This window comes from Clarias gariepinus, chromosome 26 (genome assembly GCF_024256425.1).
Source record: "Clarias gariepinus isolate MV-2021 ecotype Netherlands chromosome 26, CGAR_prim_01v2, whole genome shotgun sequence".
Taxonomy (NCBI): domain Eukaryota; kingdom Metazoa; phylum Chordata; class Actinopteri; order Siluriformes; family Clariidae; genus Clarias; species Clarias gariepinus.
This window is the reverse complement of record NC_071125.1, coordinates 17306442-17328884: the sequence shown is the minus strand read 5'-3', so window position 1 is coordinate 17328884 and position 22443 is coordinate 17306442.

The window sequence follows — 22443 nt, the reverse complement described above, 5'->3', positions numbered from 1 at the left end:
AGATAAATAATCACTCACATTTTATCCTTTCTTTCTCAGTTTTTAGTCAAGGAGTTGCCACAAGAGACCATTCTGATTTGCACACAACTTGGCACAGGTTTTAAACCAGATGCCCTTCCTGACAAAACTCTTCCATTTTATCCAAGCTTATTGGGATCAGCACTGCATGCAGTGGATAGGGAGTATGGGGTGTGGCAACCCACTGATGGCATGGGCCCAAACCTGAAACCTCAAATCAACACCGTAGATCCCAAACCGCCTGAGCCACCATTATCATACACATCCTAAATATTCCCATAATTAGTGTATCATAGATTAAAGACATAAACTTAGTTGCTCAGTTTTCAGTTGGATCCCTGAAAAAGACAAGGCAAGAAAATCTACCAAGTATCCAACGATCACAATTTAACACCAGTTTATTTGGAGATTAAAAATTCCAAAATCATCTATTATACTCAATCTATTACATTGAGCTGCTTGGCAAGTTTGCGTAAAGGAATCAGTCTATAAAATACTAATACAAAACTCTTAGATTTTCAGACATTATTTAACCTATAAGTGTAAAATGTTTTATTTACTTACGGTATGTGTTGCAAAATAATCCCAAATGTTATTGCTTATTAGCAGCACTGATTTTCCCACACCAATCAAGTTAATTGCTATGTTTGTTAATTGCATTTAATTGGCATATTTATTTTAAAATGCCTGTTTGGCAGGGAGCACATCTCCAGCGGGGTGTGATATGTGGCAGCTCTGTGAGTTTGTTGCTGTTTGTTGACCTCTATTCACAGTGTGAGTCCTCTTCTCACATCAGAGACCCACTCTCTCTCTCTCCCTTTCTTTCTCTAAAATCCCACATGATTTAGTTTTCTATTGCTTTGAAATTTACTGGCTCGATGAGCTCTCATCAGATTAAACCAGCTCTAACTGACTCTGATCACCATTCCACGGTTTCTGCACAGTCATTCATCTAACCATTTTTATCGTTCCACTCATCCATCCATGTATCAATCCTTCAAGCTAATATTCACTCATTCATCCATCTATCTATCCATTTTACATCTTAATTATCCTTAAATCCATCAATTTATTTATTCCCAACCGTACTTATCCATCCATCCATCTATCTGGCAAGCTATAAATGCTATATGGAATCTATAAATCCTTCCATTAATTTATCCATGCATCTAAGCATGCATCTACCACAATGTTAATTAATCCATAAATCCACGAACTTAACAATTCATCCATCTATTGACCCACCCACCCACTGACCATCCATTCATGCATCCATCTATCAATCCATCCAGCCAATCTCTACCTTTGGGGTAAAGCCCTACTCATACATACTGTAGCATCTCTAATTTTTTTTAATGCAGTGTTATTACTTTTAAATTGTAAAGTATACATCTTATATAGTGTCTAGGGTGGGCTCTTTGAAAGACCTCTTCAATGGACTTAAGATAATATAATTCTTGTGATGCATTTGCTGTATGTCTCATTCATAGTGAATAGGGTACGTGGTTTGAGACATGTCTACACTGGACTGATGACAGTGAGATACTGTACCATGAATGGTGGTTCATAGAGTACATTTACTGTATTTGGTAGAATAAGGAACCAAACACATATTAAGTAAAATCCACTATAAAACACCACTTAAACACTTTGGGGCAGTGGTAGCTTAGAGGGCTAAGGCACCGAGTTACTAATAGGAAGGTCGATTATTCGATCCCCAACTCCACCAGCTTGCCATTGTTGGGCCCTTGAGCAAGGCCCCTTAACCCTACCTGGCACTGTATCATGGCTGACCCTGCGTTCTGAAACCAGTTACACTGGGATATGCGAAGAAAGAATTTCACTGTGCTGTAATGTATACTGTATGTGACAAAATAAAGACTTAACATCTTATATTAGTGTGCTGCATATTGTTTTCTAAATGTTTGATGATGGGGATCAGAGCTAGGGGGACATTTGGCCTACATTGCTTCAGAATTTTTTTTAAATGTAACTTTTTTTTGGAGCAAATTTGTTTATATCGGTTTGCAATTTAATGCTCCTAATTAGGGACACAGTATGCAGCTGCAGATTAAACCGGCTTTTGCTAGTTTTTGTTTAGTATTTATTCTTTAGACACATATCCCCCATGAGTTTTTAAGCTTTCTCTGACTCTTATGTCGGTTCCATATATATTAAGAACAGGAAATACTAGAGGCCAATAGTTTTCTTTACAAAAAAATTTGAATGCACACATTAATGAATGAATGTGTACGAGTTCTTTGTTTGAAGTGTATAAAAAAGCAGCTGCACATTTAACAACAGAATACAAAGGGAATAAGAGGCATTAATATTATGCAATAAAAAACACACAAATTAACTTAACATTTTTTAAGATATTTATTATGCTGCCAAAAGCCTTGCATATTGATTGGAGGTATCTGATTTGTACGTGAAGAGCATACACACACTAAGCTTGTGTGCTTTGATTAACATTTCTATTTCATTAGTACAGTCTTTAGGCCAACCTTGAGAATTCATTAATAGCCTCTCCTACCTACAACTATTGATCTGTTTGGATACTTGGATTATACATGTAAATTTCATAAGTTACAGATGCAACATTCGGACAAGAGGTGATATTACTTTGTGATTAGTCTTAAAAGAAATGCCACTTTAACTTACATATATCAAGAAACAACATACAGTACATAATAGTTTATTTAACTAATGCAAGATTTAACCTGTAAAATATCATTTATGGGGTATCTTTATCGGTGCCAACAAGCACAATGACCTGTATTCCGCTATTAAGTCGCCATCTTTCCACTCTGGGAAACAAATCTATTAAATACTACTTAGTTAAAAGGAGAAAATAAGGCAGAACAAAATAATTTGAGCTTGAGTGAGTAAATGTGTGTTTAATCGTTCTGGCACTTTGGTTCTGCTACTGTGAGCATCAGAGCCCAAGGCTGTGTGACTTTCATTGCTATTCATCAACGCCTGCAGCTTTGCATGACTGTATTCTTGTTCGGTTTGCACAAAAATGACCCCTTCATAAGACAGAGCAGTCCTTAACCTATTTCATTATTTTTTTTTTATAATTTTAATGAGTTTACAGTGCCTTGCATAAGAATCAACTATTTAAATTTGTTTAGTTAGCCTGGGATTGAAATGGATTTAAGTGGGATTATTGAAGCGAAGGGGGAAAAAAATGGTTCGCAAAATGACCTACTGTACATTTGCATGATCATTTTATTGTTCTGTCATTTTACCTTAATCTTAATAATAAGATCATATTACCCTTTAACTGGTGGAAATACTTCTGCATTAAAACATTCCTATACTTTTAATTGTTAAATAACGTCTCAATCCCCAGTATGCTTTAGTATTAGAGGCTATTTTGTATACATTGAAGATCTATAGTATCTTGCTTAATCAATTTCAGTTCCAGGTTGCAGCCATACAAATGTAATAAACCTTTGGGGAGGTGAAGACTGTACACTTAATTTCACTAAGCTTAATGTCTCTACTAAACATAAAAAACAAACAAACAAAAACAATGTTATTTAAATCTACTCTCTTTTTAAAGTTGTTTCACTAGCTGTCATGTAATGAAGTCAACTTCCTGGAGCTGTTCACTTAAAGCTGACTGCATCTAACAATAGATATCCATAATAGAACCACAGGAAAGAGAAAGAATATAAAAGTAAGTGTTCCCCATAGACTTGCATTGATTTTTTTTGTTGCATATTTTTTGTTAAGATACTGACAGAATCAAAGGTATTTTTGTGCTCATCAGAGAACTTCTACTGTATTTTTTTAATTACTATAATACTTTTTTACATATGAAACATCAAATAGAAAGTTATATTTATCCATTATACAAGCCAAAAGCTGACTAGCTGTATGTCAATAAATACTTGAACGTTTCATTTAATTACTTTTAAGTGAAAACAAGGGTTAAAAAATAACTGTATATACAGTATGAACAGTATGACAGTAAATCATGATTTTCCAAAGTTTACTTCTTCTGGCAAATAATTTTCCTTTGACACACAAAGTTTTACTATAGCAAAATTAATATTAAAAAAAAAATCTTAATAAACCTTCTTTTAAAAAAACTGAATTTCCACATTAACCTTGACATGGAACAGCTGCATTACTATGCTTTGGTTTATTATGGGTTTATTTTTATCACATAACCAGTGAAATGAAGCTGCCACTGGACAAAACAGTGGCTGTTGTGAGTAAATACGCTCACTAAATTTTTAAAGAATTTTGAAGCCAAGAAAAAAAAAAGGGTACATTCTGTTACCTAATTTCCAGAGTACTTCAGCATTCAGGAGCTACACGTACTGTAGGTGTCATTAAATGTCCAAGATATGACATAATGCAATTTGTATGTTTCATCAACACACATTTACAGTAAACTCAACACAACAATTTATAATACTTTAAACTTTTTGTTTCACCTCTAAATCAGTCTCATCCCGATATTACTAGCACTATAGTTTTGCTGTATTTAATGTGCATGATGCATTTATGTCAAAGGAGAATGAAGCAGCAAGATAAAGTTACAACATTTAAGAGATGCACAAGGGCTTTGTGTAAAAGAAAAATGAAATGCATGCGCCTTGTGTGAGAAGCTGTTGCATTTGCTCTGTCTCAGACTGGCTCCTTTGTTCCCTAGAGGATTCTTGAATTATCCCATAACCTTTTGGGACTAAGGCAGTAAATATATATATATATATATATATATATATATATATATATATATATATATTTTTTTTTATTTATTTATTTATTTTATTTATTTTTTTAATTATAACTCAACTTACAATTTTACAAACACTAAAGGCTGATTATTCCATCGTGACAAAACTCTGCATGGTGGAGTTAAAGTATTTTATAAAATCATATAAAATTTACACATAATCACAATAATAATTTGGCAAAGTGTAGGGGAGTAGGTTCGAGCCCCGCCTTCAGTGGGTTGCCACATTGTCACATCCATACTACCCAGCAACTGCATATACATACATATACTGTACATATACATATATATAAACACACACACACACTGAAGTTTGCAATTATTTCATAACTGTCAAATGCTGATTATGTATAAAAAGGTCACTAGTAAGGTTTCAGTTTGTAAGTTTAACCAGCAATGGCTATTGCCTTTTTTTTCCCCCATAGCTGATGTTCATGACGGTTTGCTCAATCTCTTCTTTCTGCTCCCACCTGTGGATCCCTTAAATGTGGAAAGTGATTTCAGGCTCTGTTTCCATCAGGATTATTGATATTAATCATCACTGGGATGAGGAGAACCTAGATTTGGGAATTTTACAATTAAATAGTACAGATGTATTGCAGCAAAATGTTAAAGATATTGCAAGGTAGTGAAGACTACAGGATACTCCATGTATAAGTCATGTGCTCTTGTGTATCCTTACTGCTGGCATCAATAAAGCTGTGTGAAGTGGCTCCCTGTGGGTGGAAGATTCACTGTGAGCTGTCATCAGCCAAGTATTTCAAGTGTCAAAGTTCTCCAGGCATCAGATACACACACACACACACACACACACACACACGCACACACACACACACACGACTCAACCTCTACTTATTGCACAGAACCTGCATGTAAGCAGGAAATTGACAAAATGAGAGCATCACATCATGCAGCAGTATTATTTTTAATATTTTAAAAAATATATTTTTCCTTGTTTATTGATTTCATCTTCCTTTATACCCCGTTTAGCATTATAGCTTCTTGTAAAAAACTGAATTTGACTATTCTTCTAGTCATACTGGCAGCATGGTGGTTTATTGGTTAGTCTTTTCGCCTTGCACCTGCAGGATCCAGGTTTGATTCCCACCTCGGGGTCTGTGTGCATGTGTTTGCATGTTCTCCCTGTGCTTGGTTGGTTTCCTCCCTTATAAAGATTAGATTATTTGACATTCCGAAATTACCAGTAGAGTTTAAATACATGTATGAATGTTGAATGGAAGTCGCCATTGGCCTCCATAGTTCTTAGTTGGACTACAGAGGTTCCTAGATGAATAGATGGATGCATGAGGTTAAGGTTCTGTGTTACTGGTCAGAAGTTCAAGCCATAGCACCACCAAACTGACACCGTTGGGCCCATGAGCAAGACCTTTAACCCTCTCTGTTCCGTCAGCGCCGTATGACAGCTGACCCTGTGCTCTGACCCGAGCTTCTAAACAAACTGGGGTATGTGAAGAACAGGATTTCTCTATGTGACGAATATAGGCTTTATCTTCTTATTTGATATGTATCCTGTATGTTTTTCATTTATCTGTAAATTTAACAAGTTACTATAGTTTTTCTTAACTTTCACAAAAACTCTTCTTTTTCACAGTTGTGTTGTGATTGTTTGTTTGAAACTAGCTGCTTAACTGGGTAGTGTTGGGAAGAGTGCATCGTATGGATAGTTTGTCATCTTCATTCGATTATCTTCATAATTTTTCTTATGCGGGTTTCTTAATGAACATCTCAGCGTGACAGGATGTGTGAGCGGAGAAACAGAATCGCAGCAGCGACTTTAAAGAAAAAAGGATAAGGATATCTGAAGGAAGAAGAAACGAGAGAAAGCATGCAGAGACTGATCTATGCTCCTCCCTACATGAGCTTTTGTCATAACCGAGAACAACATGAGAACTTCACCTAGTGTGGCAGTCTACACTGTTACCTACTGTACATCTCAACATCCCAATGTGATATGATAGATTGTGTGTTAACCTAGGCTTAATTATTTCAAAGAATGTTTTATACACATGCTTTATTTGTGTTATTCTTTTTTATCTTAATTTTTATCAACTCCTTACTTATTGCATCCAACTGTTACAGTGAGTCTAACAAACTGAACTCCAGTTGGGAGAATTTGAAAGCCTTAAACTCAGATTTTTCTGGGACTTGGGAGGAACTATAATGTAAGAACTATCCTTATCCTTAAATTGGATAATTTAATACATTACCAGTCAAAAGTTTGGACACATTTCCTAATTTCATGTTCGTTCCTGGTTTGCATTTCTTTCAACACTGTGAAATAATGCTGACGGCATCCAAAATATGCAATAATCTCCTTTGAACAGTTGATATTGAGGTGTATCTGCTACTTTTGCTCTGTAAAGGCTTCATAATGGCTCTAATCTGAGGTGCTGTTTGTTAATTGGTGATTTTTGAGGCTGGTAACTTTTAATAAACTTCTTCTCTGCAATAGAAATAAGGTTTGGTCTTGATGAAAGCCAGTTTCATCATGGTGTGTGATGGGTTTGCAAAAAGAAATAAAAAAAAAAAGAACCGTCTGGGTAACATGAATATTTAAAGTTTTTGACAGTTTAAAGTCAAAAACAATGTGCAGATTATTTATAATTAGAGCAGGATCCAAAATCAAGGACGAATATTAACTTATGAAAGGGTGACTTTTGAATATAATTTTTTTAAAGATATAACATACATAAATGTGGGGCCATCCACAGCGTATTGTTGCTTTCTCACTCTCACTTACTCATCTTCTATACCGGTTTATCCTGTATTCAGGGTCGCGGGGGGGGCAGGATCCTATCCCAGGAGACTTAGGGCACGAGGCAGGAACACCCTGGACAGGGTGCCAATCCACCGCAGGGCATTGTTGCTTTCTTCTTTTATTATTATTTTTTTCTTCTATTACCTTTTTTTTTTGCCCACATACCATGCAATCCAAACTGGCACCATGCAGCTAAAATGCAGCTAGTTTTGAATAAGATTTAAAGGTTACAGATGACGCACCATTAAAAAAACTTAAGTTATTATTATGATTCCTTTGAGATTGTCAATCTGTTATGTTCTCTCTAGGTCTCTCTCTTTCTCTCTTTTCGTTTCCCCCAGATCCAGTACAAGGTTGTGGACACCTGCCACATATTCATGGCACAAGGTGGGATTCACCCTGGACACAGTGTAAAGCTAAAATAAGTGATATAATGGAAAGTCATTTGCCAAGAACCAACTGTAACATGATTAGAGTATGACATCACAGTATGCATCACCTCACAGTCACTAATGGAGGAAAGGTACAGACGCAACATACACAAGCACCATCTGTGACAGAGAATCGACACCTCACAGTCTCTACTGTGATGTACTGTATCTATGATGTAACAGTATAGGGACTGTGTATAAAAACTTGCGTGTAAGAGACTGCAGTCAGTAACATGTGAGACAGGGAAGCGCATCGGCTGATGGTCATCTCAGGGACACTGATGGTGTGATAACACCGCTCTTATATATACACATGTACACACAATGAACTGATCACTTAAATCTGAGTTATTGTCCTCGATACAAGAAAGAAAGAGAAACTTATGTTATACTTGTTATTTAAGTGTTTCCATGTATTTACAAATGTAATATGATGTGTATTACATGTTTGCCAAATGGTTTATAAAATAGTATGTGTTAATCTTAGTTAAATAATTTTTTTGTTTTTGTTTACATTATATTTAACTAATATTTATTAGAAGTAATGATTTACCTATTATTTATCGGAAATAGTGATGTACCTTTTTTGTTTTTTTTTCATTCAAGGTTATCGACCTCTTAGTTGAATCTACTTTGAACAATTGTTGTGTGACCTGCAAAGCTGTCAGAACCAAGAAATAAAAAGTGATTTCAGAGTTGATCCTCCTGTCCCCTGTAGTTGGCTATTGGCTTTTTTCGAGTTTGAAGCAGAAGCTGATGTGCAAAGTCCCAGATAACTTGACACACAGGGCACAAGCATAAGCACGTTCACACACTATGGGCAATTTGGAAACACCTGTCAGCCTAATCTGCATGTCTTTGGAAAGAGAACATGCAAACTCCACATGCACAGATCTAAAAATGGAACTCAAACCCTTGTCCCCGGAAATGCGATGCCACAGTGCTAATCATTATGCCTAGAGCCTATCTAGAGCCACTAAGTCAAACCTAAATAAGAAAAAAAATCTTGACAGTGTATCTGATGCTTAATAAAACAATTTTGTAAAATTTTGACATAATAGGACAAATATTGATCACATGCAAAAAAAAAATAATAATAAATTTTCTGATAATAGCTGTAAATAACCAACAGTAGGTGCATAGTTTTGAGGGATGCAGTAAGTTTCTATATCCAGAGACAATCTTGGGTATTTATCGCTTTGTAAACGTTTTAAGCAGAAGCCATTTTTGTCACTAAACATAGTGTAGTCCACTGACAACTTGTTCAACAAAGAAAAAGAATATGGCTTTTGATCTCTGTGTCTGATCCTAAACAGCTGTCTATCGCTTGTCCTCTGGACCTGATTGATTTTTTGCTGTTTGTTTGTTTGTTTACGTCTACTTTCAGCACTTAGGACTCACTTTTGCTTTGAATGTCTTGCATGAGTATGGTGCACTTATCCACTTATTTACAATATGCTTATACAGAAAATCACTTTAAAACAATTACATCTGTATAGTGTAATGATTTATAATCCCAGACAAGAATAAGTGGTCCTTAGAATCTGGTTCCTCTCAAAGGTGTCTTACTAATGATTTCTAAAGGAGAAACATAACAGAACATAAGTCCTTTTTCCTTCAGTGTAATTAAGTTGTTTTCTCAACATCAGCATTTCTTAATTTACTTTATACTACTTTTTCTACTCTATACTTTTCTAACAATTATATTTTCACATAATTTTAGCCTTTTGTGATACACTTAATGGCTTACTAAAAATGGAAAATTTACAAAGACTTTCCTTTTTTTAACTTTAGTGATTATTTCAAAAGGTTTTATGAGGTTTTAGGTCAGCTAATATATATATATTTAGATTCTGTCTTTAACAGTGGAAATGCACCGATGGTAAAATTTTAGACCCCTCCATGATTTCTAAGTAAGGGAACTTGCAAAATCACAGGGTGATCAAATACTTAATAACCTCACTGTATATATATATATATATATATATATATATATATATATATATATATATATATATATATATATATATATATATAATTATTATTATTATTATTATTATTTCACTCAACATCAACTCAACAGAGCCAACCAATGCAATAGTTTACCGTGTATACACAGCGTAAGTAGAAGTTACAGAAACAACTGCAAGGCTCCAAACCAGCAAAAGCCAGCACAATCCTTAATACACACACAACAATGCGACACAGCTTGGCTCATTCCAAGAAAATGAGAAGTAAATGAAATAAAAGTGTGTAATAAAAATAAAAAAAACTGTGGGTGCGTCTTAAATCAATTGCTGAACAGAATTTATTGATATTTTTTGCAGTACATAGATATCTGCCTGAAGTTTAACCTGCACCAGAAGTGAAATTAAAATGTTGAGTAAAAGCGAAGTTATGAACAATTATGTGCTGGATTGTTCAATCTACTAATAAGCTAATTAATAAATAATAATCTTTTTAATAAGCTACTAATAAAATGCTTGCTCAATATAAACAAACACCAGCACCAATACATAATAATTAGAAAAGGTAAACTGAATATTTTTACTCAAATTAATTAATTGATTCAATTAATTTATGTTTTTACTGTCTTTTTTAATCTTTTTAAGACAAAACATAATCTTAAATAAAAGAAGCACAACTTAGCGTAAACAGGGTGTAAGATATTTAACTTTACAAAATTGTATTCCTTTGTATTGATAAGTTAGGCAGTGTGACATTTTTTTGAAAAAAACTGAAGATGCATATATACAGGACAAAAATGCCTTCAGATTAGATTAGATTTAATTAAATAAGATTCAATTTAATTGGCCTTGTGCAAAATACATTTAAAAGTCTAATTAAATGCAGTACCACTGAATTAATAATCTAAGTGATATATGTATGTATATGTATATTTTTGACCCTGGGTTGATATCAGAAAATCAAATATGTGCTTCAAATTCTGTACATGCTGTATATACCAACCAACACCAAAACATTACAACTCAAAATATTTTGCCCAGTAATTTTTAGGTTGCCCTTGTGCCGCACCGACAACTTTGACCCTTCAGGGTATTCCTCTACAAGACCTCTGGGTCTGCTGTGGTCTGTGGCACACAGTCAGTTGCTATTTTAAGACTCGGAGGTCAGCTATTCTGAAATAGTTCTTGCAAGAACAGTATTGTCAAGTGCATTTACAAAACACATCAAGCATCATGATGAACCTGGCTCTTGTGAAAACCATCCCAGGAAAGCAAGACGAAAATGTACCTCTGCTGCAGAGGAGAAGTTCATTTAAAGTTACCAAAATTGGTACATTCAGCATTGCTTTATAATGTAGAAAGAAAGGGAGTAAGAAAGTGATCCCAAACTTTTGAGCGGTAGTGTATATGCGCACAAGGATTGGCTCAAGATTACTTATAAGGTTATGGCCACATATGTAAAAAAATATATTTTAAATTGTTATTTTCTTTTAAACTTTGCATTCAAAAATGCTATTTAAATATGGACTGTATATACATTTTAATATATCCCATCACGGTACACACACACTCCACAGAGTCCTCCAGTGGTCTACCTTGCCAGCTAACCACTCCCCAGTCTATTAACATTGCTTAATACTTAATATATACTGAACAGTTTATGCTCTGTTAAATTAAGTGTGAAAAATGCCCTCTACCCCCCTCTTTTTTGTCCTGATCCTGATAAGTTTATGGTACATTAATCTTGATTGGCTGAGTGAGTGCCAGTGTGTGCTTTCATATAGGCATCATTCCTTGAGTTCACAGCAGTTCTGACTTATTAAAATCAATAGCTCATGACACACACTGAAAATGGCCACAGAGCAAACTGAAGAAAAAATTGAACATAAATTTTTAATAATAGCAGACTTTTAGCAGTGTTTTTTGGACTTTGGCCTGGCAGTGGACTGTCAGTCTGCATATTTACCAATGTATGTACATTATAGCATTTGGCAGACACTCTTATGCACAGGGATGAACATTTTTCTTATTATATTTATGAGCAGTTGTACAGAAGTTAAAAGCCTTATTTAAGGACCGAACAGTGGCACCTGGGTGGTGCTGAGGTTTGAACCTGGAACCTTCTGATTAGTAATCCAACACCTAAACCACCTAGCGCTATGTGGATCTTTATGCACAGTAGGTGTGCTTGTATTACTAGGTACGTATAACACAATAACACTGTAATATGTCTTAACTAGAGATGTTGAACTACAGACATTGTTTTCAACACATTCACTTACTAGTTACATTTGTTGCTATATCTTTATAATATTTATAATGGATTTAATTGGGATTGTTTACCATTTAAACCACCATGTCCATGACCAAACAAATAATAAGGTTGAAATAGTCAATGTTAACAGGTCCATTAGGATGGTCCATGTTTGTCCCACAAGCTTCAAATCTGCCCATTAACACATTATTTAAAAGTAAAATCCTCTTGCTGGTGTGAAATGTTTGTTAGATCCCACGGGATGAAAGGTTTGATGCACACATGTAGTTTCAACCAGATTCTGAGAAACCATCTTAGCTGTAAATAAACGGATAGATAGATAGATAGATAGATAGATAGATAGATAGATAGATAGATAGATAGATAGATAGATAGATAGACAAAACAAATAATTTAAACTTTATTGTTGAATGAATAATATGTAAATGTATGTGTATGCACATGTATATGTATGTTAATGACGATCCCGGCTGAGGTGGCTTGGAGCCCACTAAAGTAGTTTCTTTGAACATTCAGTGAGTGGAACACCTGATCCATAAAAACTGGAAGATAACTTGTCAGCAACTTGTGGCAGAGACTCATCTGTCTGTCAGAACTGTACACAAAATCATTCCTGAACACCACTTGAACATTACAGGAACTCGGCTGGGAGTTACTACCACATCCACTGTGCAGTCCTGCCCCCGCTTCCTATTCTACACAACCAAAAATCCTGGTCTGATTTGAATATGTATGTATGTATGGATGGATGAATGTATGGATGGATGGATGAATGAATGAATGTATGAATGGATGAATGAATAGGGTAAGAACTTTCCAACCTTTTATTAATACCTGGAAGGATAGTTTTTTTTAAGTTATTGAGACCACTTAAAGGTTTGGTAAAATATAACAAACAGTAGGTCTCACAGGTATGTTTAATGAATAAAGTATGAGGATTCACCTACGCAATGTGAAAAGATCTCAGTAGATCAAGACTAAACCGCTGTGTAGCCTTAGGTAAAACACTCATCAAAGAAATAGCCACACATTTCCCTTTAGAATATTCTGGTATACAGAGCTGTTCATGGTCATCGCAATGTCCTGTGCCTGCACAATTAACCCTAATAATCCCCCGGTAACTGCCATGCTTGATAGTGGGTATGAGGTGTTTCTGTATTCTGTGTGTTTTGAAATGGTGTTTGGTTTCTGAAAAACATGGCACTGGGCATTAAGGCCAAACATTTCCAATTTGGTCTCCTTTGTTCATGGGACATTGTGGTTGGCTCAGATGCAGTTTAGCAAACATCAGTCTTGCTTCCATGTTCTTTTTAGACATAAACGCCATTCTCTCAACCCTTCCAAATAAACACTACTTGTTCAGTCTTCTTCAAATTGTGCTGTCATAGACTTGAACAATAGGCATGCTCAGCAAGGCCTAGCTAGCAGCGTCTAGCATTGCACGGTCTGACCTTGGGTTGCTGGGACGTTCACTCCTGGGAAGATTGGCAACTGTCCTGAATGCTTTTCCCACTTGTTATTAATCTTTCTTACTGTCAAACACTGAACTGAACGTTTGACAATGGTTTCATAGCTCTTTCCAGAATGATTCTCTAAGACCATTACTTATGTCTTTCCCTCTTGGCATTGTGCTAACACACAACTGAATGCTTCAGACCAGCAAATTGGCAAAAACTGCTTTTATAGACGTCTGCACACCTGCTGATGATCAATAAATCAGGGGCTGATGATTAGCAGCTCCTGGCTGCAACTTACCCTCTTAAAACCTGTGGAGTAGTAAAGCAGGAAGGTGTACTCAGTATCACCCACATGTTTTTTTTTTTTTTTGTGGGCTTAACTTTTGTTATATAAATAATGTCACAGTGAAAAATTACACACACACACACACACACACACAAACACATATATATATATATGTGTTTGTGTGTGTGTAATTTTATACACACACACACACATATATATATATATATATATATATATATATATATATATACAGTGGTGTGAAAAACTATTTGCCCCCTTCCTGATTTCTTATTCTTAAAAATATTCAAAAATAACATAACTGAACACAAAATGCAGTTTTTAAATGAAGGTTTACGTTATTAAGGGAGAAAAAAAACTCCTAATCTACATAGCCCTGTGTGAAAAAGTGATTGCCCCCCTTGTTAAAAAATAACTTAACTGTGGTTTATCACACCTGAGTTCAATTTCTGTAGTCACCCCCAGGCCTGATTACTGCCACACCTGTTTCAATCAAGAAATCACTTAAATAGGAGCTACCTGACACAGAGAAGTAGACCAAAAGCACCTCAAAAGCTAGACATCATGCCAAGATCCAAAGAAATTCAGGAACAAAAGTAATTGAGATCTATCAGTCTGGTAAAGGTTATAAAGCCATTTCTAAAGCTTTGGGACTCCACAGTGAGAGCCATTATCCACAAATGGCAAAAGTATGGAATAGTGGTGAACCTTACAACATGAAGACAACATCTAAAGAACTGCAGGCCTCACTTGCCTCAATTAAGATCAGTGTTCTCGACTCCACCATAAGAAAGAGACTGGGCAAAAACGGCCTGCATGGCAGATTTCCAAGGCGCAAACCACTTTTAAGCAAAAAGAACATTAAGGCTCGTCTCAATTTTGCTAAAAAACATCTCAATAAATTCCAAGACTTTTGGGAAAATACCTTGTGGACCGACGAGACAAAAGTTGAACTTTTTGGAAGGTGCGTGTCCTGTTACATCTGGCGTAAAAGTAACACAGCATTTCAGAAAAAGAACATCATACCAACAGTAAAACATGGTGGTGGTAGTGTGATGGTCTGGGGTTGTTTTGCTGCTTCAGGACCTGGAAGGCTTGCTGTGATAGATGGAACCATGAATTCTACTGTCTACCAAAAAATCCTGTAGGAGAATGTCCGGCCATCTGTTTGTCAACTCAAGCTGAAGTGATCTTGGGTGCTGCAGCAGGACAATGACCCAAAACTCACCAGCAAATCCACCTCTGAATGGCTGAAGAAAAACAAAATGAAGACTTTGGAGTGGCCTAGTCAAAGTCCTGACCTGAATCCTATTGAGATGTTGTAGCATGACCTTAAAAAGGCGGTTCATGCTAGAAAACCCTCAAATAAAGCTGAATTACAACAATTCTGCAAAGATGAGTGGGCCAAAATTCCTCCAGAGCGCTGTAAAAGACTCGTCGCAAGTTATCGCAAACGCTTGATTGCAGTTATTGCTGCTAAGGGTGGCCCAACCAGTTATTAGGTTCAGGGGGCAATTACTTTTTCACACAGGGCCATGTAGGTTTGGATTTTTTTTCTCCCTAAATAATAAAAACCATCATTTAAAAACTGCATTTTGTGTTTACTTGTGTTATCTTTGACTAATAGTTAACGGTTTTTGATGAGCAGAAACATTTAAGTGTGACAAACATGCAAAAGAATAAGAAATCAGGAAGGGGGAAAATAGTTTTTTTACACCACTGTATATATATATATATATATATATATATATATATATATATATATATAGAGAGAGAGAGAGAGAGAGAGAGATAAGAACATTTCCATAGGTATGACTTCATAACCATCTAGTTTCAAAATGAACTGCTCACTTTCTGTGCTTTTCTGATTGATAAATTTTACCAGGTACATTTACAATTTAGTAAAATAAAAACACGCTTCTCCCTGAATGCTTTGTGCTAATATATGAGGTGTAATATAAGGACTGTACAAGACATGAAAAATCTGTTAACTATTCATATGATGAGAACATTATATAATGTGTGGTATAACAGCTCTCTAACAACACTTAACCACAGAAAAATGTATTGCATTTAATATCTCCTTCATTTCACTTATTTTCTGAATATACCTTTTTCCGGGAAGGTTTCCTTTTCTGTCCCCTTGAGGTCAAGAGTATTAACATGAACAAATAAAGTTATTGATTAAGAGCAAAGCTTCATGTCACATTGTTAACAGGCAGATCTGCGTGACATCCTCAGACCCAAAAAGCCTGCAGAAGGTAATTGAAAACAGTGTAGACTATTAAAGCTGATTTTCCGATTGCATGGTATTTGACAGGTGTAGACCCGAATCAGGAGGGGGTTTATTGCGCAAGTGAGATTAAAGAAGGCCAAAAAAAGTGCACTGTGACCATTACACTCACTTGTAGATGAGTGTAATGGTCAAACTTGCCGAAACTGTCGTCACAAAGACTATACTTCAGGCCTCCTTGCATGACATCAATGCCTTATCTTACTAAGTCTCTAATGACAAAATGGACAATCCCTCATAGCTTTGCTCCCAAATCTACTGGAAATTCCACAAACCTTTGGGCATAGATTGTACAGATGTGGCATTTTTGGCCCTTGCACCATATGGCCATAATCCCACTACTGATGCTTTTCCATTCAAAATTTTCCTTAAAAAATATATAACTTATTTCCTAATAGATACCTAAATAAGGCAGGTAGTATGCACTTAGATCCACAAGGTCATTTGATCATAAACTAGAATACTGTCATGGTCTGAAATACAGCTTACATGTGAACTTACCTAACATTATGATATATTTGGCATGTACTCATTTATATGAAATAAAACCTGAATGTTCTTTTCAGATGCTGAAACCTTCATTAGTCTGCGTCGTTAACAGATGCTGAATTCACGTTGAATAAACCTGGCAGCTGAAGCGTCGCTTTTGTTGCTGCTTCATGAACACCGCATCCCTTTGAAACCGCCTCTGCAGCTGTACTTCAAAAAAAGTTTAATCCCATCGGATTTGTACAGTTTTACACGTTTTCAGAAGGGATTGCTGTCTCTGGTGCGAGAACAACAGGATTTCATGGAAGCTTACATTTAGGTGTAGTGCTTGACTCTTATCCCGTCGAGATCTGGATTTAGATGATGTCTTTACTGGGAAAACGATGCCCTTTAGAGTATATAGTTTATGTCCGAGTTTAAAAGGTCCTTAATAAACTAAATAAAGGTTACTCAGTGTGTAACATTTCATTTTGCTTTATAGCACACTCATGGTGTCTTGACATATTTATAGAATATAGTTTGAGTACATATGAAAAGCTTATGTCAGTATTTACAGGGTGCATATAAATCCAGTTTTATGCTTTGAGATTACAACGGTCTTTTAAAATTATTACTTGTCAGAGTGCACAAGATGATCCCAATGGAATTTTGACTGAATTGTCTAACAGACCATGCAATGACATGTTCTCCATGCCAGCTTATACTGTATGATCCTCTAATGATAGACCTGAAAAATTAGTACATTCTACTTATGGAGATCATTAATCAGGCTGATTTGAGCTCATGCAAAAAATGTTGCCACACAAATAGAAACATTTATTAAATGGAGTTTTATGGAATGAGATCTACAGCATTGGAAAGAAAATAAGTACCATTGCAAGATAATAATTTTTTTATGTTCTTTTTTTTTTCTTTGGGGTGCATGTATTGGTGGTATAAACAGTTTTGTTTATTTTAAATAGACACTTGTTACTTTTCAGCTGACAATTACACAAAGGTGCATTGATTTTCTAACCTGAACATTAACCAAGCATTTATGCTGTCAAACACCATATCGAGACTGAACTGCACCCCATATGAGAAGGACGGTAACAAAAAAAAAAAAAGATTTCAAGCAGTCCAAGTTTGCAAAAATGTCTGGCATGTCATCTTGAAAGCACAGATTGATTCTTCTTCCTTGTTTAATGGCAGTTGGAATCAAGTAGGTTGGTTCCATTACTGCCAACTGTAGGATTCGTTCGGGCATCAAAGTGACTAATAGTTACCTGGGCAATTGATCCCACCCAATTGGTCTGGAGCTAGCTAACTAGCTTATGTGAGCAAAAAAGTTATGGATTTATAAGCACTTGGTTTGTTTTTCCTACAAAAAATATAATCTTTATTTGTAACAAGCATGTAATAAATCTGGGGCCAGGGGTAGCTCACTGGGGCCAGGGGTAGCTCAGTGGTTAAGGCATTGGACTATGGTTCGGAAGATCCCAGGTTCAAACCCCACAACCACCAGATTACCCCTGTTGGGCCCTTAAGCAAGGCCCTTAACTCTCAACTGCTCAGATGTATAATGAGATAAAAATGTAAGTCGTTCTGGGTAAGAGCGTCTGCCAAATGCCTAAATGTAATTATAAATATTTACCATGTCCTTTAACCATACTGTATTCTTTATGCGTGCAATTCAATTTAATTTGTATATCTCTTTTAACCACAATTATTGTCGCAAAACATCTTTACATAATCAGAAGAAAATTATTGAAATGTGTACAAAATGTAAAAAATGTGTATGAATCAAAATGATCAGATTGTCAGATTGTCCCAGATGAACGAGTCAAGAGCGACAGTGGCAAGGAAAAACCTCCTTGAGGTGGCAAAAGGGAAAAACAGAGCCAGAAGGAAACACAGACATGATGGCTCCCTGGGAAGTAAAGCAACCAGTCACTCCACCGTCAACAAACCTGAGTGATCAATGAGAGGGGGAAAGATAGCATCCAGATATAAAAGTTTACCTTTAATACTCTGCATCAATAAGTCCCACCAGATCTGCTCCTTTACCCCTTTATCTTTTCACAAAACTGCTTGGCTAAATAAATGGGTTGTGTCTATAACTTTGGTACTTTGTAAGAAAAAAACCCTGCTGTAGTTTTCATAATACGTGGTACTGACAAGCAGCCTGCATCACTTTGGTTCATATCACATAGTTATTAGTTCAATCTAGAGGTGATAAAAGCATGAACTAGATTTTCTGCATCATTCAGTGACAATATTTTTTTTTTCTTGGTAATATTTATGACATAAAGAATGATATGCTGGTAATATTAGCTACATGAGCTGCAGTTTGCTAATGCATGTTTAATTGTATAGACTACTTACATTTTACAGGGAGGCAATGGTAGAAACTATCTTGCTAAGCTACAGACGTAACAAAAGAGGATAATGATATTACCTGTCATTTGTTTAATTAAAATCAAATCTTGTTGATACCAATCCACTAGACTTGCACATTCAAGTTCTCAACAGCGTCATCTTCAATGGTATTTAACATGCTAAAGTACTATTAATAAATAACTCAGAATCTGTTTCTTTGTTGAGTACTTGTACTTTTGTACTTTAAGTACATTTTAGAGGATACACTTTGTACTTCAACTTAAGTAAAAATTTCAAGTGGTACTTCTGCTTGTAGTGGCGTACATTTTTAGGCAAGTACTTTTACTCGAGTATTGAGCTTGCATACTTCTGCCACCTCTGCTTTTAAATCTCAACTGAAGACTCTCCCATGATGAAAGGCACTTCTTATGTTACAAAGCACTGACAATAGAAACTTCTTACAAAAAGATTCACTTCACCTCTTAAACAACCACAAAAAAAATCACACCTATCTCCTTATTATTAATTAGAATTTAATTTTGTGGAATATCCTTCATACATTATATATACTCCCATATTGGTACATTCTTTATTTTTACTATAGTTAAGTTTAAATGTGGTCAGGCTATGTTGTACTAGTTGTACTGTAATTATATGAGACTTTACTTGGTGCATTGTAGCTTTTTTATTTATTTGCATAGTTTCATGACTAAGATTTATAGTATTTAGGATTAAAATGATTTTTAAAATTTGTTTGCACTTGTGAGTATTAACAATCCATGCTTCTTCCTTACATGAAAAATTAGATTTTATTTCAATAAAATTTCTTAATGATGGTGTGTCTTCTTGCAGCAGGACAGATTAAAAAAAGGAGGCATTAAATAAATATGGTAAAAATTAGTGGGAACGTTGAAAGTAAACGTTTGATATTTGGAGTGAAAGTAGTTCCTGGTAGTGCACTCAGGAACTTATCTAAAGCCTATAAAATATTAACCTGACAATGAATTGTGATTCCTCTCTGGATTCGGCAGCTTGTTGAAGGTGAAAAGGTGAGAAACATCCCAGAAATATCATTCCACTTGTGAACTTAAACTTATCTCTGATTTCATGCTTTGTGTCACAAAAGGACTATCGCATGTCAGCTTTGGTTTTTGTTTTTCAGGTCTTTTTCCAGGTCTCTTTTAGGTCAGATCAACGGTTCTGATGCTTTTTGATGCTTTAACCTCTTGTTGTGTTTGAATACAATAACCTTCCTTTGAACCAGATGGCTTCCACTTCACACTGGGAGGAGGAAACACTGGATCTCCCACCTGCAGTTTTAATTACAACCGAGCAGGAAAAAAAAAAAAAAACTGGAGGGTGGGTTTAGACACTAAGCATTAACCCTGTGTGTGGAATTCAATTAGAGCACAGCACAAGAAATCAAATGAGAAGCTACAGAGATTAGATCAGAGGTCACACTTGTGCTTTTGAGTTAATAAATTTTTTGAAGCTGATGTTCTACCATTTTGCTTTCTTTAATAAATACAGAGTAAACACATGGTCTGTGTGTGAATGTACTCACGAAAGACACATTTAAAATGGAAGTGATGGAATAATTTGGAAGTAAAAAAATTCAAAAGTCTGTTAACAAAGCCAATACCACAGTGATGTTCAATTCTCCTATCTGATTGGTGAGAAGGTGTTAATTAATTTTCTATAACAGTAGCTCTGACAAAACTACTAGATTTACATTGTTTTTTTCTCCACAATTACTTACATGTTATTTTTAATACAGTAACTCCCCTACATATGAACATTCAAGTTATGAATTTTTCAAGATACAAACATGTGTTCATGCATGTTTAATCACGGAAGTTAGATCAAATGTCCGGCATTCATTGTCACCTGCGTGCAGCGTTCATCCCGGGATATCCGGAAGCAAGCTTTAAAGCAGAATGATGAACCTAGAGACAAAAAGTGAAAATAATTGGATTGGAGAGAATGGAGCAAGATGAAACGATGGCAGACAATCGTTCAGCCATCGGCACGATTCAAAAGAGCAAGAACAAGATCATAGAACTTGTTAGTTTTATACTGTGTGTTAGTATTCTAGTACCAAGATGATCTTTTTGAACAAATTGGACTTACAAATGATTTTTCAGAATGGATCTTATTAGTATGTAGAGACTATACTTCTTACAGTACATTGTTAGCACAAAAACAGTTTTGAAAACAAATAAAACCAATCAATGTAGTATTTTATAATAACAAAATTCATTAAACAAACCAATCAATAAACATGATGAATAAAGTAATTAATTCAAGTAGGAAAGTAACAAGTAGATTCAATGGCTTTGAGGGTTAAGTAGAGTTGACTCATACAGCTCACTCACAAAGTGAAGAATGACAAGCTGTAAAAGGGGTTTTTAGTAGTGCAATTTTAAAAAAGAATGAAGAAACGCTGTTTATAGGTATAAAAGTAAAGTGAGAAATTCCACAATAGACAGCATGGTTTTGGTTATCACTCTAGTCTCACACTTTAGGCTTGAGCATTTGTTACCCACCTCAGGTCTGTGTGCAATTTTGAAAGTTTGAATGTTCTCCCAATTAAAAGTGGAAGATTCCTGCTTGACTATAGTATAGTTATACTTGGTCAGGAATGCAGCATTAAGCTAGCAGGTTAGCTGCATAAGTAATAAGCAAAGTTATTTAGTGGACACACTAACACAACTTGCAGCATTAGGCATTAAGTAAAAGTGCAAAGCAAGAATAATTGCAGTAACCTATGGACATTAAATAATGCTTTAGTATAATAATATTTTAGTATATACATGCATACAGTACATACAGTGTAGTTATAATAATATAAACTCGCACTTTTGATATTCTATAGGGAACATGGATTTTATTTTATACCTCTTAAACATTCTATTTTTATTATTCCAAATTAAAAAGTAACATCAATTTAGCACAGACTTCTAATTGTTGCTGTAATCTTCAGATTATTACAAATAGGTGCAGAACATGTTCCATCCTCTTCAATCATAAATAGTGCTGTTGCAATGACAATTTTCATCATGCTGGATCAAGAAGTGTGACAAGAGTGTCTTATGGGACATGCACAGGTATAATTTGTTTGCTCTGCCTACAGTACATTTGTCTTTAACACTTTTTAATAGCCAGGTCTATTAAACCTTTTTATATGATAGTAGGCAGTAGAAACCAATTTAAATTATAATATTGTGACATGTGAATATAAAGTCTTGCTTTATATTAGATGGAGTTGTCATCATGATAGCCAATTTACTCAGCCTGCAGCAGTGCACTTTTTAGT